The sequence below is a fragment of the Peromyscus leucopus genome, chromosome 9 (genome assembly GCF_004664715.2).
Source record: "Peromyscus leucopus breed LL Stock chromosome 9, UCI_PerLeu_2.1, whole genome shotgun sequence".
Classification (NCBI taxonomy): domain Eukaryota; kingdom Metazoa; phylum Chordata; class Mammalia; order Rodentia; family Cricetidae; genus Peromyscus; species Peromyscus leucopus.
Genome location: NC_051070.1, coordinates 81,400,916 through 81,418,481, shown reverse-complemented (window position 1 = coordinate 81,418,481; position 17,566 = coordinate 81,400,916). Strand labels below are relative to the sequence as shown.

At 42.5% G+C, this 17,566-nt stretch overlaps 1 protein-coding gene across 6 annotated transcripts in view; it reads left to right on the top strand.

Annotated features, from left to right (window-relative positions):
• Positions 1 to 17,566, top strand: part of Kat6b (lysine acetyltransferase 6B) — a 182,774-nt gene that overhangs the window by 87,637 nt on the left and 77,571 nt on the right. The gene's annotated exons all lie outside the window — the stretch shown is intronic.

Here is a 17,566-nt window from a genome sequence, read left to right as displayed (position 1 = left end):
GGCTTTTGGGTTGTAATAGAGCATTGTTTCAGATATATATATATATATATATATATATATATATATATATATATATTCTCTCTTTAAAATAGAGAAATGTGAGCAATAGAAGTCCACATTTTAAGAATTAACCTGTTTCTTATTTTATTTATGTGTATGCATCTGTGTGTGAATGTATGCCCCCTGGAGTGCAGATGCCCACAGAGGCATCAGATTGCTTGAAGCTGAAAGGACAGTTATGAGCTTCCCCATGTGGTGGGTGGGGGCTGGGAACCACCTCATGTCCTCTGGAAGAGAAGTCCTGATCTTACCCACACACTGAAGCCCCCCCCCCTCCTAGGGGTTAAAGTTGAGAGAGCACTAGTGGGGGGTGGCATCTGCAGAGTTGCTGTTTGGAAGAAGAATTTAGGAAATGCCTTCTGTGTCCTTTATCCAACCAGTCGCAGCTAACCTTCTGGGGCGGTGGGGGGACGACGACGACGACGACAGAGGGATTGATGTCTATATATACTTAAAGAAAAGTACACAAGCATTTTAGCAGGTCACAATTTACAAATGACTCAACAGGCTTTATTGAATGTATTTCCCTGTTTAAGATCTCAATTTCAATGGCCTAAATCAGGAGTTGAGACATCTCTTCATGATGTCTTTCAATCTAGTAGATATTCTGATTCTATTGTGACTTGAGGGGTTTTGTGGGGGAGAGAATGTTAGTCTTGCTCTCTAGCCCAGATTTTCTGGATAGAACTCGAAGAAGTCCTCCTGCCTCAGCCTCTCAAATGCGGAGATTACATGTCTGACATGACTTTTGTTCTTAATTTACATAGAGGGAGAGAGAGAGAGAGAGAGAGAGAGAGAGAGAGAGAGAGAGAGAGAGAGCGAGAGAGAGCGAGAGCATGTGTAACTTTTTAAACATTTATTTCATGTCTTCATGGAAATCTTTTTTAGCTAATAGTGAACCTTAGGATGTTGTATATGCAGAATTGGGGGTGGACCATCAACAAACCCTTTATTTTCATAGCCACACTTTCATTTTGATGTATTGTAGGAGAGAAATCTCACTGTCTTAAACTTATGCTTTCAAGCATAGTATTTCTTTTCTGAAAAGATTTATTTTATTTTATATGTATGGGTGTTTTGCCTGTGTGCATGTTTGTACACTACATGTGTGCAGCTATCATGGACGCCAGAAGAAGAGGGTGTCAGATCCCCTGGAACCAGAGTTACAGATGGTTGTGAGCTGCCTGCCACATGTGTTCTAGGAATCCAACTCGGGTCCACAGGAAGTGCAGCCAGCACTCTTAACTACTGAGTCATCTCCCTAGCCTGGGCATAGTAGGTCCTTTCTTGGATTTTTGCTGCTGTTGGGTTTTTGTTGTTGTCCGTGGCCTTCCCCCTACCCCGACCCCCCAACAGGGTTTTTCTATGTAGTCCTGGCTATCCTGGAACTTACTCTGTAGACCAGGCTAGCCTTGAACTCACAGTGATCCTCCTGCCTCTGCCTCCTGAGAGCTGGTATTAAAGGTGTGGGCCAGCACTTCCTGGCATGTGTGGTTTTTTTTTTTTTTTTTTTTTTTTTTTTTTAAACTAAAAATTGAACCAGTTGAAAGTTACTTGTTTTAAGACTAACACAGACGAGTTAGTTACTTTTCTATCACTGAGGTAAACACCGTGGATGGAAACTTGCAGAAGGTTGATCTGGAGCAGCAGCCGAGAGCTTGCACATTGATACACAGATAGAAGGCACACTTAATGGCTTAAATCTTCTGGAACCTCGAAGCCCTCTCTAGTGACACAGGCCCCCTAAGAAGGCTATACCTCCTCATCCTCTCACGTAGCCACCAAATGCAGACTTCTTGGGGGACATCTCATTTAAGTTGCCACACAAAAAAGTCTCTGGGACTGTCTTAGAGTTAGCAAACCCCGAGCTCAGATTCCTACTGGCAGAAGAAACCGGGGCTCAACAAACCTGGTCCTTGGAAAGATTTAAATTGTCTAATGTTTAGTTAGAAGTTAAATTGGTGTGAGGGTTTTTTGTTTCTTTTCTCCTTTTGGTGCTGGGAATGAAACTCAGGGATTTAAACTTTGCAGCAAACATACTACCCACGAGCTTCATCCTAGTCCTGTTAAGTTGGTTTCTTTCTTGGTTTTTTTTTAAAACAAACAAACAAACAAACAACTTTGTGTTTTTAGGCAGGGTATTGCTAGGTAGCCGCGCATGCTTTTAGCTTGTTCTGTAGCCCAAGCTGCACTGGGGGCTGCAGGCACAGGCCACCATGCCTTGCCTGTAAATGGTTTCTCAAGCTCTTGTTTACATGTTGGGTATAGAGTCAGATAGGGTAACGAATAAGCAATATTTAAAATAGGTCTTTGAGAAATACATGCAAGGCAACTTTATTGGTAAGTCACGAACACATAATTCTGTTGAAAGTGGGGTTATCAGTCTGGATATACTATACCTGCTTAAAACCCAACCAAAGAGACAGACAGGTGACAGGCAGACAAATAAAATAATGGTGAAAAGGAGTGGGAAGAAGTAGAAAGAAGACGTCTGGCATTCATTTTCACCTTTGTACCGGCCACTGTTTCCTGAGTGCCTCCTGTGTGTCAGGCGCTGTTCCAGACATTGGGGAACTGATCAAAGAACAAAACACATAAATCTTTGTCCTCATGAGATTCACTTTCATTCAAATGAGAAGAGACGGATAATAACAAGTAATTATATCATATATCAGCTGGCAATAACTGCCGTGGAAAAGCAGTGGAAGACAGGTATGGAGTGATGGGGGCGGGAAGACAGCATTTGTATTTTAGGTAGTTTGATTAAATGCCATTTAATCCAACTTCAAAAGGAAGTGAGTGTGTCATTCTGGATGTTGGGAATAGCAAGCGCAAGGACCCTGACGGAGAGTGTTCTGTGGTCCTTTGGAAATATTGGAGGCTGGGTATGTGGCTTAGAGTCAGAGCAGAGAGCAGGGAGGAGAAGATGGAGGAGGAGATGATGGCGGAGACTCCAGCCCAGGTGTTCCAGTCTCAGGAGCCATCCTAAGGCTCCTGCTGATGCTGAGGGCCGGGGAGGGTCTTCTGCAGGGTTTTGAGCACAGGTAAAACATGATTTGGCTGATTCTACCCCACCCCCCAGTGGAGTTGTTCTGGGAATTGAGCGCAGAGCCTCACTCATCTTAGGGAAAGACTCAGAACTTTTAATAAATGTTTCAGCTGCTGTGTTCAGAATAAGCTGTAAGGTGGCACCTAGGAGGCAGCTGGGGAGGACTGCTGAGAACCCAGCGGGTCACACAGCAGTGCAGAGTTGCGGGGTGGTGAGTAAAGGCCAGGTGCTGTATCTGTGTGGAAGTGCAGGTGACCGGTACTGTTGACAGACATGGCGCAAATGTTAGGACACCTAAAGGTTCCAGGGTTGGTCTTGAATAACTAGAAGGGTGAGTTAGTACCGAGATGAACAAAAATTAGTATTCACGTGAAGAGGAGAGAGAGTACATGCTAGGAGACTGCACTTCTCTAAAACTGTAGGCTTGCACTTAGGATAAACTCTACTGTGGCTCTGTGCACACAGGGCCTGATACTTGCTGCTTCTTTGAATTTATTGCTGTAGATAGATTTCCTGGAATACTTCTGTTAAAACAATAATTAAAATGGTCATAGTAGATCTCATTTGGTTCAGGGTTTTTTGGTTTTGGTTTGTTTTTAACTTCCTTTTAAGCCGCCTAGGCTGCCAGTTTGATGACTAATTGGGTTAGAGGTTAACGGCAAGGTATCCTTATAAACATACATGGGGGTGATGCACCCAAATGAGAGCTGTCTTAGGCAGATTCAAAGAATGAAATGACTAAAAGCCATATAACAAGCCCTGTGAATATTGAAGAGTTCGGCCTGTGAGGAGGGGGCATCACTCTCGCAAAGAACTGTCTTGGTTGAATGTTCCTTTACTATTCATTGTTGGGTTTTAAAAATGTCAACTTTGTCACCAAAGCATCTGTTGTTGTTTTGGGGTTTTGTCATACAGACTAAGGATGGTGTATAGGACCTATATGCACTAGGGCAATCAATGCTCTACCACTGAGCTGCCCTTTTAACTTTTTCCTTTTCAACAGGTTCTTGCTAAACTGCCCAGGCTAGCCTTATTCTGCAGGTCAGCCTTAGCCTCATAATGTCTTGGATTTTGGGCCTTGGGCAGCAGACCCACCTCAAAACAATATTTATTTAAAAAAATAGTTTCTTCCTTTTCAAGTCAATTTCTTGAAAATGTATTTTTATTCTTTGAGAATTATTCTTATTATGTTTTTATGATTATTTATGGGGTAGAATTCGGGAGCATTTGCATGCAGTAGCATGCATGTGGAGGGCATATGTGCTGAGAGAGAGCTGGTTCCCTCCCTCTGCAGTGTGTGTTCTGGAGAGCAGACTCAGGCTCAGCAGCAAGTGCCTTTCCCCGCTGAGCTAGCTTTCTAAGCCTATGCATTGTTTCTGGACAGAGTTTTCAGTCGCCCAGACAGACCAAAGACAACCTTCAACTTCTGAATCTCTCCCACCTCCTCAGTGATATGGAGTAGGCAGTGCTGGGATCCAGCCTAGGGCCTCGGGCATGCTAGGCAAGCACTCTCCCTACCAAAGGAGATCTGTCTCTGGCTCCTAAAGCATCGTTTCTTAAGCATGGAGCTTTTAAGACTTGAAAGTTTTGTGGCTTGCTTCTTAATATGTTGACCGGATATTCTTTTGTTCAGAGAAAAGGGACAGCTTGATATTGTACCTTCCAGCCAAGAGAAGCCCTTTTATCTCTCCACAGGCCAGTTACAGACTGCTTACTGCTCTGTGATGAGCTCAGATGGTGGAATCATAGGCCAGTTTGCTCTATTGAACTTTTTCTTTTTTTCAACTTCCTTCTAATTGCCCTTTGGGGAATAAACTATTTCTTAACATCTGAAAGCTCAAAGGTCTAATATTGGAATTAATGGATAGTTGAAGAGATCTTTTAGACTCCATGGCCAAACTAAAATGAAGACTTTTTTACTGTAGTAGTCCACATAGCCCTCTCCCTCTGCTGTATCCCCCAGTCTCTACCCAGCACCATTAAAGAGGCTTGCTTAGTCTTTCTTTATAGTAACATTTCTTTCCATAGGCCCAAAAGGACAGTGGTAATCAAAGAATGAATCCATGCCAGGTGGGGTGGCGCACGCCTTTAATCCCAACACTTGGGAGGCAGAGCCAGGCAGATCTCTGTGAGTTTGAGGCCAGCCTGGTCTACAGAGTGAGATCCAGGATAGGCACCAAAACAAATCCTGTCTCGGAAAACTACAACAAAGGATGAATCCGAGGCTCTCTGTATTGCATGTAGACACTTGAGCAGTAGGCAGAACAGGTAGTTTGTGTGGCTGCACTTAGAGCCCCCAGTGGTGGAGGGAAAGGGAGCCAGGAAGCAAGTATAAGCAGATAATCACAACCACAATTTTTAAAAACTTTTTTAATCTTTCTCTGTGTCTTTCACATCATGCATCTCGATCCCATTTATTTCCCATCCCTTCATATCTGCCCTCTGCCCTTGCAATCCCCCCCTCCAAAATAAAATAAAATTTATGAGAAAAAAAAGAAAGACAAGGGAAAATATCTCATCATGGAAACTGGAGTGTGACATAGTAGGTCACGCCGTAAACTCTTTTATCCGTTTATCTTTATGTGCAAGTGTTCCTTGCAAAGAGTCAGTGGTCTGGTTCGAGGCCTCTGGTTTCTGCTACACTGTCGATGCTGGGCCCTCACCGGGACTCCTCTTGGAGATCCTGTTGTTGTCTTGTGTCATGGAGAGCCTGCAGCTTTGGGTCTGCAGGACTGGCCTGTTCATGTGCTCCATCAGATCATAGATAGGGTTGGATACTGGGGTGGGCAAGTCATAACCCTGGCTCTGGCCTGACAATCACAATTTTGATAGGTGGAGGGCATGATGAGTGAGCCGATGAGACACAAAGAAGAACCTACTATACTACGTGTATTGATGTGTATGTTAGGATATTCAGTGAACAATTGCTGAATTGGACTTTGAAATTAGATAGACATTAGATTTTAGACTAGTAAAACCCAATTCTTTTTTTCTTTTTTCTTTTTCAAAACAGGGTTTCTCTGTGTAGTTTTAGTGCCCGACCTCCCGCCCGAGTGCTGGGATTAAAGGCGTGCGCCACCACTGCCCAGCTCTAAAACCCAATTCTTGTACCTACATTGTCTATAGCAGAAAATACAAACTGCTTATTTGAAGTATCCTATTCTGCCAGTAGTGGGGAGCAGACCTGCAAGCCTTACAGGAACCAGGGAAGCAACCCTCCTCCACCTCCCAAGTGCTGGAATCACTGGCATGTGTCAGCACGCCTGATGGACTGACTGACTTTTAAAGATTTATTTACTTTAATTTATGTGTATCACTGTTTTGCCTGCATATATGTTTGTAAGTGTACCATGTACATACATGCAATGCCCATGGAGGCCAGAAGAGGGTGTTAGGTCCTAAGAATTGGAATTACAGATTGTCATTAGTCACCATGTTGGTACTAGGAACCAAACCCAGGTCCTGTCCAAGAGCAGCAAGTGTTTTTAACTGCAGAGCCACCTCTCTAGCCCATGGCTGATTTTTAATAACCCGACCCAGGCCCTGTCTTAGTTCTGTTTCTCTGCTCATGATCTGGTTTTGTTTTGGAGCAATGAATGCCCACCCTTCAAGACCAGCCCAGTGGTAGCTCACAATCATCTATAATGAGATCTGGTGCCCTCTTCCTGGCAGAACACTGTATACATAACCAATAAATATATATATATATATATATATATTTAGAAAAGAAAAACCAGCCCAAAGTGCCACCTGATGATAATGAGGTGGTGGTGGTGGTGGTGGTGGTGGTGGTGGTGGTGGTGGTGGTGGTGGTCTCACTGGAGCATGGAACTTGCTGTGTATGTAGAGCTTGTGGAATGGGACAGAGTTTCTTTACTAAATGAATGTATCATTTAGGTTCCTTTCTCAGTATACACCAGAGGCTCTCCCACGAAACAGTGACTTTTAGTCAAGTTAGCTGTGTACCCAGTTTCTTTATTTTGCAGCCCTATCCTCAGGGTCAGCTGAGGTAAGAGTGAAGAATATTCAGTAAGTACAAGGCAGTGGAGTCATGACAACAGCACGCTACTGTTACTTCCCTTTTCAGCATACCTGCCCCAAATGGAAGTGCAGGTGCAAAACAAATAAGTAAAATCTACTGAAAATTGTAATAATCGCCATTCTTCCATCAGAAGTGGGCTTTTGCTGTTGCTATAAGCCAGGGTCTCCTCCATGTGATCAGGTTGGCCTTGAGCTCAGGGCTCTCTGGTTTGCTCCATGTGCAAATTTACAGGCATGTGCCCCCATGTTGTAACTGGGTTTGATTTTGTGTTGTTTTGTTGTGGTTGGTTGGTTGGTTTGTTTTTTAGTCTGTACCTTAAAATTAATTTTTTAATAGCTTTTTTGTTTTGTTTTGTTTTTGAAGACAACCTCTATGTATCCCTGACTGTTCTGGAGCTTACTGTGTATATCAGGCTGGTCTGGAATTCACAGATATCCTCCTGCCTCTGCCTCCAAGTGCTAGGATGAAAGGCGTGTGCTACCCCACTGGGTCCTGTATCTTAGCTTATTGACATCATTTGCCGTGTGACTGTAACTTTTTCAGAAAAGAGATTTAGTTTTTACATGACTTTAAAAATGCTAGAGGTTTTATAACCCTTTCCTGAGAAATTAAGAAATGAAGCCAATAAGTATTTATGACATGTACATTCTTCAGCTTTTAGACAATAGTAAAACAACCCGGATTAATGTCTGTTCAGATGACTTTGATGAGTACAAGATGGTGAGTAGAGCTTGTAGCCAAGAACTTTCGTTTCCCCGCTGAAGATGTCTTACTGTTGTTATGAGCTAGAACTTGGGGCTGACACTCAGACCCTTTCTTGTCTGGGTTGTTTAGTGGATCATTAATTACATGACGATTTGCTAAGTTCTCTGTGCTCTAGCCTGGGAGATGCTGCAGATACTTGGCGGTAGTGGTTTGGGCCTCAGCACTTACATATCTTTGATGACATTATGCCTTGATTTACCAGAGATTAATTTCTACTTATTAAGAAAGTAGCCATTTAAATGAAATTAGTTTCTTCTACCCTTGCTGTGTCTTTAGTTTTCTAACCAAAATATCTGATCTATCTTAAGTGCCTACCAAAATAATATTTATATATACTGGCTGGCCTGTGTTCTGGCTCGTGTTTCCTGGCACTCTCTTTTGAAACATCCCACTTCTACCTTGGGTTGCATATGCTTTTCCATACAGTGAAATCCTCTGATAAATATTTTTCAGTCAACATAAAGTATTTAGAATATTCGTGAATGGCAGTATTATTGTGCATTGACTGAATGCTGCCAGGGTATGTATCATCAAGTATAGGATACGGTCCAGCGTAATCCAGATTGATTCCACAGTCTAATTATCTGTGAAGTGATCAAGTCAAAACAAAGCCAAGGAACTGTCAATGGAGCAAATTGTTTGCAATTGTGATTAATAACCTGGTAGGGGGCTGGGCCTGGCATCGCACACCTTTAATCCCAGCACTCAGGAGGGAGGTGGATCTCTGTGAGTTCAAGCCAGCCTGGTTTACATTGTAAATTCCAGGGCAGCTTGGACTATGTAGAGAGACCCTGCCTCAAACAACAACAACAAACCTGCTATAGGTAATTAATAGGAAATATGTGTGGCTCATGGTAAGGTGCTGTTTTATACATACACATTCTGTAAGCAATGTATACAAAAGAATTCACACTGAATAAAATCTCATTACTAATACATCCTTGGCTTAATTCTCACCTGCATTTTAACCTACTCGGGCAAAGAGTTAAGCACAAATAAGTGATACTTTTCTTTGTGGTAATGATAACATTTAGGTCTTAAAAATCAGTCAGTGCTGTTAAATGCTCGGTGCTAAATGGCATGTCTACATGCCCCTTCAGGCTTGGGGAACATCTCAGAAGAGGATGTGGAAGGAACTAAGAGCTGGGGCTTGGGACAGTCCCACCTGCACATTCTGGACCCGTCAACATTCCCTCACAGGTGGAAAAGGGAAGGACTCACCTCAGCGGTGCAGCCACTGAGAGACTGCGTCCACTTAGCAGATAGCCCTCCACCTGGGTCCTTCAGGCAACCCTCATTAACGCAGTGGAGACACACAGGCCATGAAAGTTGGGGGGACTTGGAAAGAAGAAATTTGTGGACTAGGAAAGAGATAAGAGGGGATGAGGTATATGTCCAGGAAGATTTTTAAAAATCAAAGAATGTTTTGATAATCAGTCAGTGACAGGTTATATTATTTTTAAAAATATTTGCATTTCGCCGGGCGGTGGTGGCGCACGCCTTTAGTCCCAGCACTCGGGAGGCAGAGCCAGGCGGATCTCGGTGAGTTCGAGGCCAGCCTGGGCTACCAAGTGAGTCCCAGGAAAGGCGCAAAGCTACACAGAGAAACCCTGTCTCGAAAAACCAAAAAAAAAAAAAAAAAAAAAAAAAAATATTTGCATTTCACAGACCAAACTTACCTTAAATGTTGTTACCTTTTCTTAATTATTTTAAGATACTCTGAAAATAATGCCGATTCAGCCAGGCGGTGATAGTGCACGCTTTTAATCCCAGCACTCAGGAGGCAGAGCCAGGCAGATCTCTGAGTTCGAGGCCAGCCTGGTCCACAGAGTGAGTTCCAGGACAGCCTGGGCTACACAAAAAAACCCTGTCTCAAAAAACCAAACAAAGCAACAACAACAAAAAGAAAGGAAAGAAGATGCCCCGTGCAAGATGCCTGGTGAAGTTCATTGTGGAGATTGGGGTTGTGGGCAGATATGTAACAGATTTGTGTTTAACCTACCTCATGTTTCATTTGCATAGACTTAGTGGAAGTGAACATGGTTAATTCTAGATTTAAATTTCTGTACTGTTGGAAAATGTTTTCCTACCTGCATGCTAGTACAGGTTTTTGAGTGGATGGTGGAGATTTTGGTTGGGTCGGGTTTTTTGTTTTGTTTTTGTTTGTTTGTTTTTTCTTTTGTTTTTGTTGTTGTTGTTTTGAATTAATTTTTTAGGAGAGAGGTAGTGTGTCAAGATGTAGCCCAGGCTAGCATTGGGCTTACTCTGGAGTAGAGACTGGTTTTAAACTGCTAAGCATCTTGCTGGCCTCTTTCTCTTTTTTCAGACAAGATCTCAGTTACCCCAGGCCTCTCAATCTCACTCTGTAACCAAGCATGACTTCGAACTTCTGGTCCTTTAGCCTCTACATCCCCAACACCGGGTTTTACAGATGTGCCATCTTGCCCAGTTTTGTGGTGCTGTGGGGATGGAACTCAGGACTTCCGAGCGTGCTTGGCAAGTGCTCCAAGAGCTGAGCCCCATAACTTTCGTTTCTAAGGAGTATAGGAACTGACCATTTCCCATGTAACTTGCCAACTTTCCACAGACTGTTGTGTTGAAAAAATGCAAGAAATATGATTGTGGGATTATGTTGTCTTCAGTTTTTTAATTGTGTGTATGGTTTCTTAGTGTGTAGTTTGTAAACTCTGCAAAGCATAAGTCATATGTTCTCATTTTTTCACTTTTTTTCCTGACGTATCTTGAGTAGTTGCTGAAAGCTATGCATGTCTTAAGCATATATGAAGCGTGTGGGATTCTGTTTGCGTGTATGATGTGGGGTGTGTGTGCATACACACATGGGGGATTGTGTGTGTGTGTGTGTGTGTGTGTGAGAGAGAGAGAGAGAGAGAGAGAGAGAGAGAGAGAGAGAGAGAGAGAGAGATAGAGATAGAGATAGAGATAGAGATAGAGATAGAGATAGAGATAGAGAGATAGATTCAGGTCTCATCCCAGTGATTGTTACATTTTATAGATGTGGAATCCAAAAGCTAAAGTAGTCAAACCCAACTGGAAAGTGCAGAGTTCAGAATCTAACCCGTGATCTGATTCCAGATTTTGTGCCTTTTAGTTCCTTTACCATGCTGTGGTCAGTGGTTGTTTAGAGTCTTTGAATAAATTCTGTTACATAGAAGAAATATAAACGTCCTATAACCAAGATAAGTGTGTTTTTAAAAACATAGTCTTTTGATAGAGTTGATGGGGAGCCTTGGATATGCCTCATTGAGGGGCAGGGGAGAGGGAGAAGAGGGGGGATTAGTAGGGACACCAAAGCATAGCAGTGTCTGCTGTAGTCTGCTACCCAGTAAGAAAAATATCTCCTTATATATACTGTGAAGTGTTCCTTACATGTGCCACCTGAGGAGGGTGATGTATTTATCGAGCCCTCATGTCTCATTGCTGGTGACATCAGGGGCCCTTTTTAGAATGGCTGCCCATCTGTTCTCCTCCAGGAACCGCTGGGTCCATGCCCACTGCCGCTTGGCTGCTGCCTTCAGAGCCTGAGTCAGTGAGTTGCTCACACCAGGGAGAACAAACAGGCTCTTCTCCTCAGAGTGTCTGTAATCACACTCTTGTGACCATAACTAGAAATAACAACCTTCTTAAACAGTTTGCGGCTCTCATGGACAGACCTCTGCTTACCCACTATTTTTTCCTGAGGAAGTGGTCATTGGGCCTAATCATTGACTGTTGCTTAGATGTTGGGTAGCCACATTCTCCTCACACTCAAGTTTGGTGTGGCTTGTGCTAACCCCCGTCCTTGGTTTATACATTACATGATGTGTAATCATAGAGGACATATGTCCAGCCATACAGGACAGACATATTATCGGTAAGGACCCTAGTGCCAAATTATAGTTGAGAGAGGTAACATATACATGCATAGCTCACATGTAGACACTCCCAGTTTTGGCCCTTGTGGGTGGATTTGACTTTCTTGTTGTCAGGTTTTATTGTTCAATGAGATGTAGGTCACTGCTGATTTTTGCCTGATGGTTTTGAGTTGGAGCAGATGTTGATTAATTCATGAGCCCCAACTGCAAGGTAGATGTTCAGTATCGATTAGACACATGCTCCTGGTTGTATGCAGTTAAAAAGGACTCAGTTGTGAAATACTCCTAAAGCTAAATCAATAAACTGCTGAAGTTGGCTTTCCCTATAAATGTTGGTATTTGATTCCCTTTTCTAAATGAGAAAAGCTGTTAGGAATTTCTATGATCTGGTCTGTTAAGAAAACTAGCTGTGTGTGTCTTCAGGACAATCTATGTGTTAACCATTCCAGGTGAGGATAAATTATTCATATGTGCATCCTAACGGAAGATAACTGTGCCTTAATGGAGGCAATAGTAAGTTTTCTTTGGAAAATTCTCATCTTTATTCTGATGGCTTGGGTAGAGAACTTTGCTTAGAGTCTATCTAAATACTAATAAAAGTTTCAAGACACAGATCCCCACAGTGTAAAAATGTCTACAGTCTCTATGACGAACATGACCAGTAATTGCTAAGCAATTATCTGCGCTGGCAGAGTGAGTCACGAGAGAGCTTCCTGTCATGGCACTTTTTCTGAGCACTGTTGAATTTAGAATACTTTTCTGAGTGACTGTCCCCCTCAACAATATAGACTTGCCATGGATAAAATCAGTCTTTAGGAATCCTCCGGAAGTCCTCCAAGCTCTATTGCGTCTGGGTCCAGGCCTCCTATTCTTTGCCTTCTGCTTGCCTTCTCTTCATTTTGTAGAGCTACCGCAAGACCTCTTCTTACGCCCTTCCTCAGCTCTTCCCCTTCCAAGTGGTGTCTCTTCCCCTCTTCCCGGGATCTCCCTGGCTGCCTGTGCACATGGCTGCCACTAGCAGGCCATGAATCCTCTCATCCCTGTCATCTCCTCAGACTGCCTCCTTCCTGTCCACAGCCAGCGCAAGCCTTCCCAATACACCATCATTTTCTTCAGCCCTCTGCTGATCAAGTAGAGAATTGATGGCCTCCAAATCTTCCGGCAGTCAAAGGCTCCACACTCTCTAGTCCCTTCCCCTGAAACACTGCTTCCCACTTCCAGAATGATTCTGGTTGATCAATTAAGTATAATGTGTAACCTCTCTGGCTCCTGTTCATTTTTACTTGTAGCCATGCCTGTGGTCCTTACCTCCCTGTGCCCCACCGTCTCCTCAGAAAGACTGAGGCTATAGTAACATCTACTGCATTGGATTCTTGAAATAGTTTAAGCTTCTAATGCAATAATTGCCGTATAGTGGATGTGCAATAAACAGTAGATATTATTATTAATGAGGGAAGTGAGAACAAAGCATGCCCCTCCACATTCATTATTCTTAATATGTGTATACACATATGTATACACAAACCTCCATGATGTTATAACGTAGGAAAAACATCTAAAATTATAATGTACCTTTTTTAGAAAATGGAAAAAAAAGGATATATTCAAATGCAAAACACAAAATAAATTTAAACAAAGCGCTTGTCTACGAGGCTAGGTTTGCCCAAAAGGAGCGAAGCACTGTGCAGCTTGTTTCTCCCTGATACACCAGTCTGATGTTAGTGGTTTGGTCTTTTGAAAAGCACAAGAATGCCATATGTATGCATGGGCACTTGCACACTTTTGGGGGGTGAGGGTGGTGGTGGTGGTGGTGGTGGTGGTAATATATTTTCCTTGGGAAAAATTTAAAAGCAGGCATTCATAGAGCCAATTTTAAGTAAGTGGAAGAGAAATTTATTTTGTTTTTAAAAGGATAATGTAAAGGAGGGAACCCTAAAAATAACTGGAATGGAACTGCAAACAAGTATGCTGTAAGTCTATACATACCTCCTTTGAAATCTCATATAGCTTCAGCTATTATTTCAAATGGTGTATTTTGCATTTGTTTTCTTGTTTTTATTGCTTATAAATATCCTGTTGCATATTCTTGCTGAAGGCAATCTAGGCTAATTAGTTCCTTATTAAAATAATGTAACAGGTTTGTGTTGGTTATTTGTATTTGAAAACGTTAAATGTAGATATTGGTGAATTAATTTCAAATCAGTTACTTTTTATTTACTAGGTATATATCAGTTAAATGTTTTATTTTAAAAAATAATTTATTGGGGTTGGGGATTTAGCCCAATGGTAGAGTGCTTGCCTAGCAAGTGCAAGGCCCTTGGTTTGGTCCTCAGCTACACACACACACACACACACACACACACACACACACACAAAATATTTTTAAGATTTACTTTTGTTACGTATATGTGTGTATAAATGTGTGTGAGTGCATACTTCCATGTGTTTCTCAGTACCCACAGTGGCCAGAAGAGGGCAACAGATTCCCCTGGAGCTGTAGTTTCAGGCAATTGTGAGCCCACCAACCCGAGTGCTGGGAATCAATCCTGGGTTTTCTGTAAGATGAGTGTACACTCTTAACTGCTAAGCCATCTCTCTCTCTGGCCCCAACGAGTGATTTTTAGAATAGAAAATGAAATCTTGAAAAAATAGTAATAAATAAACTGGGCATGAGGGCACATACCCTGATTCCAGCCCTCGGAAGGTAGAGATAGGAGGAGGTGGAGACCAAAGGATCCAGAATCCAACAGTTTTAGCTACATAGTGAGTCTGAGGCCAGCTTCAGATATGAGACCCTGCCTCAAAAATTAAAAAAAATAATAATAAAGATACTTAAAAATACAGGAATATGATTTAGTACATCAGTGCTGAGGGAGAGGGAGGGAAGAGAGAGGCTGACAGAGACAGAGTCACTGAGACTCTGTAGAGCCAAGGTGTCCTGCGCATCATGTGTGACTTGATTTTTCCTGATTCCTGGTGTCATCCCTATTATCTTTGAGACTGCCACTCTTCTTGTGGGCACAAAAACTATTTGAATTTCCCTCATTTTCACCTTATTCATGTGATTTAACAGCGTATGTCATTCTAAGCTATTTCACTAATGTTGGTTTTTTAAAAAGTAAGATTATTAGTGACATCATAGAGGACGGTGTCGAGAAAGAGGTGGCCAGAGTTTTGCTGTTTCGTGTTTTTAACTTTTATTTCTGGTCGAGTGTAGATTTATTCCTAGTGATACAAATTGCTGTTTTCTTTGGCTGCCACTAGAAGCAAGTCTATGTGAAATTATGTAATGTCTGAAAAGTTATATTCATGATTAATTGGCCTAAACCTAGAATGGTATTTGTGTGTGGAAAAAGGCAATCATGCTTTTTATTTGGCTGTGGGTTAAAGTGCCCCTGCTCAGATTGGATTATTGTACAGGGCTTTTGACTGAGAAATGTATGTTTAGCTTGATCTCTAAAAAGCATAAATCGTTGCTTCCAAGCCAAGTGTGCTGGAATTCATATTGTAACCAAGGTCAGTCTTAGAAAAACTTCAAAAGCAATCAGTTCCACTCTGTCACACCTTAGTTAACAAATAAAGCCAAGAGGTTTGAAACATCGTGATCATTCTAATAGCCTCTACAAGCAGAGGCAGTCTAGATTATGCAAGAGTAGATTGTGTGACTTGTCAAATACTAGTTTAAATTCTTCCCGACCCTGACCTTAACCGATCGGTTACACTGCTCTATTTATTTGTCTAAGCTGGGCTTTATAGGAGCTAGCAAAGAAGGCCTTTAAACAATGCCTCCTGGTGTGTCAACTTGAGAAACGATGACATTCATTACTAACAGTGCAGTTGGTTCTTTGTATCTGTAGATCCCACAGCTCCAGTCTAACCAACTACAGATAGAAAAGTTGGGGTGGGGAGGGACATTGCATCTGAACTGACTATGTACAGAACCCCCATCTCCCGCCATTTTTCCCAGTCACAGCGTTTTTACTGTTAGGTATTGGAAGTAATTTAGAGATAGATAACTTACATAATTCACTAATATGCACATTGTATAGCACATCCTCCTGCGTCAGGTACTTGAGCATCCACAGATTTTTGTGTTTGAAGGAGATCCTAGAGCCAAATCCCGCAAATACCTACGGCCAGCTGTGCTTAATAATGAACTGGAGGCCTAAAGAGATGGTAGCTCAGTTGCTTAGAGCCTGACTGTTTTGAGAAAGTTAGTTTCATTCCCCTTGTCTGGAGAATGGAGACTACAGTATCCACTTCTGGCATCTTAGTATGTACTGAGTGGTCACCTGACCTTGTACCCATAGTTTGTGTACCTTTAAAATATTTATTGCTCGACACTTTCATACATTTATGTAATTATAGTAATTTTCACTGCCACCCCAGTTCTCCTTCTGGTCAGCAAGTATCTCTCCTACTCATGCCCTACACTGTGTAGCCTACTGATTTGGTCAGAGTTCCTTGCCCTACCCCGGTTGGAGAGAATTTACTGGAGAAAAGGCTATAGCACTGAGAAAAGTGACAGTCCCTCCTCCAACAGCTGTTAGGGCCCGTGTCCCCCTCCCACCGTGCTGTGTTACTGAGGGAGCCAGGCTGGGCAGGTAGCCACGGCTGCAATGAGTCCGTGGGTGCTGTGGCTGCACATCTGCCCTTGCTCTGGCTCTGCCATTTTTGCGCCCCGTGCCTCTTGAGCACTGGGGGCTTTAGAACTGAAATGGTAAAGCATGTCTCAAAGTTGAGTATTGGTTATTTTAGGACATGTAGATTCATGCTTTGACAGGGGTTGAGACCATCTCATTCTGGCCTAGATCGTAATTGTTTTGTTCTCCCTACAGCTCTCCCTTTCTCCCTCCCATGGGTGAGGGTCTCGGGTACCCCAGGTTGGCCTTAAAGTTCCGATGTGACTGAGCATGAACTTGAGCTTCTGATGATTCTTCTGCCTCTACCTGCCAGATGTTGGGATTACAGGGGTGTGAATCTATGTATGACTTGGGTAGTGTGTGTGTGTGTGTGTGTGTGTGTGTGTGTGTGTGTGTGTGTGTGTGTGTGTACACATACATGCACATGTGTGAAGGCTAGGAATCAACTTTGGGTGTCTTTCTTAGTCACTGTCTACCTTATAAGTGTACAATAAAATTAATTTATTGTAATAGAAATGAAAAGTAGTGGCTGCTAGGGGCTGGAGATAAGACGCAGCAGTTAAGAGGATTGGCCGCTCTTCCAGAGGACCTGGGTTCAGTTCCCAGCACTCTCATGGCAACTCACAACTATCTGTAACTACAAGTTCAGGGGGTCTGACACCTTCACACCAATGTACATAAAATAAATTTAAATAAATTATTAAAATAAAAGTAGTGGCTGCTATCAAAGAGGAGTAGGAAAGTAGGGTAAGAAGCAGAACTTCTGTAATTTTCAGAATTCTGTATTTTGATGAGGGATGATGGGTTTGGAACCTTCATCGATGCAGCCATTTCATTATATGTAAAATGTACCTGTGTGTGTGTGTGTGTGTGTGTGTGTGTGTGTACACAACAGTATGAATGTCCTGAGTGCCACTAACCTGTACACTTAGATGTGATTATGTGGCCTGGTGGGCATGTGGCCCTCCTGTAATCCATGGGGAGGCAGAGTCTACTAAGCATTGATTTAATATATCAGAAAGTTTCCTTATTTTTTCTTCCTATTGTATTGTTGTAGTGGCCTTGTGTACACTTAAAACTTCCAGGAAATTAAGCTTGGAAACCCCCTGACCTGATGGGGAAGCTTCTTCAGTGT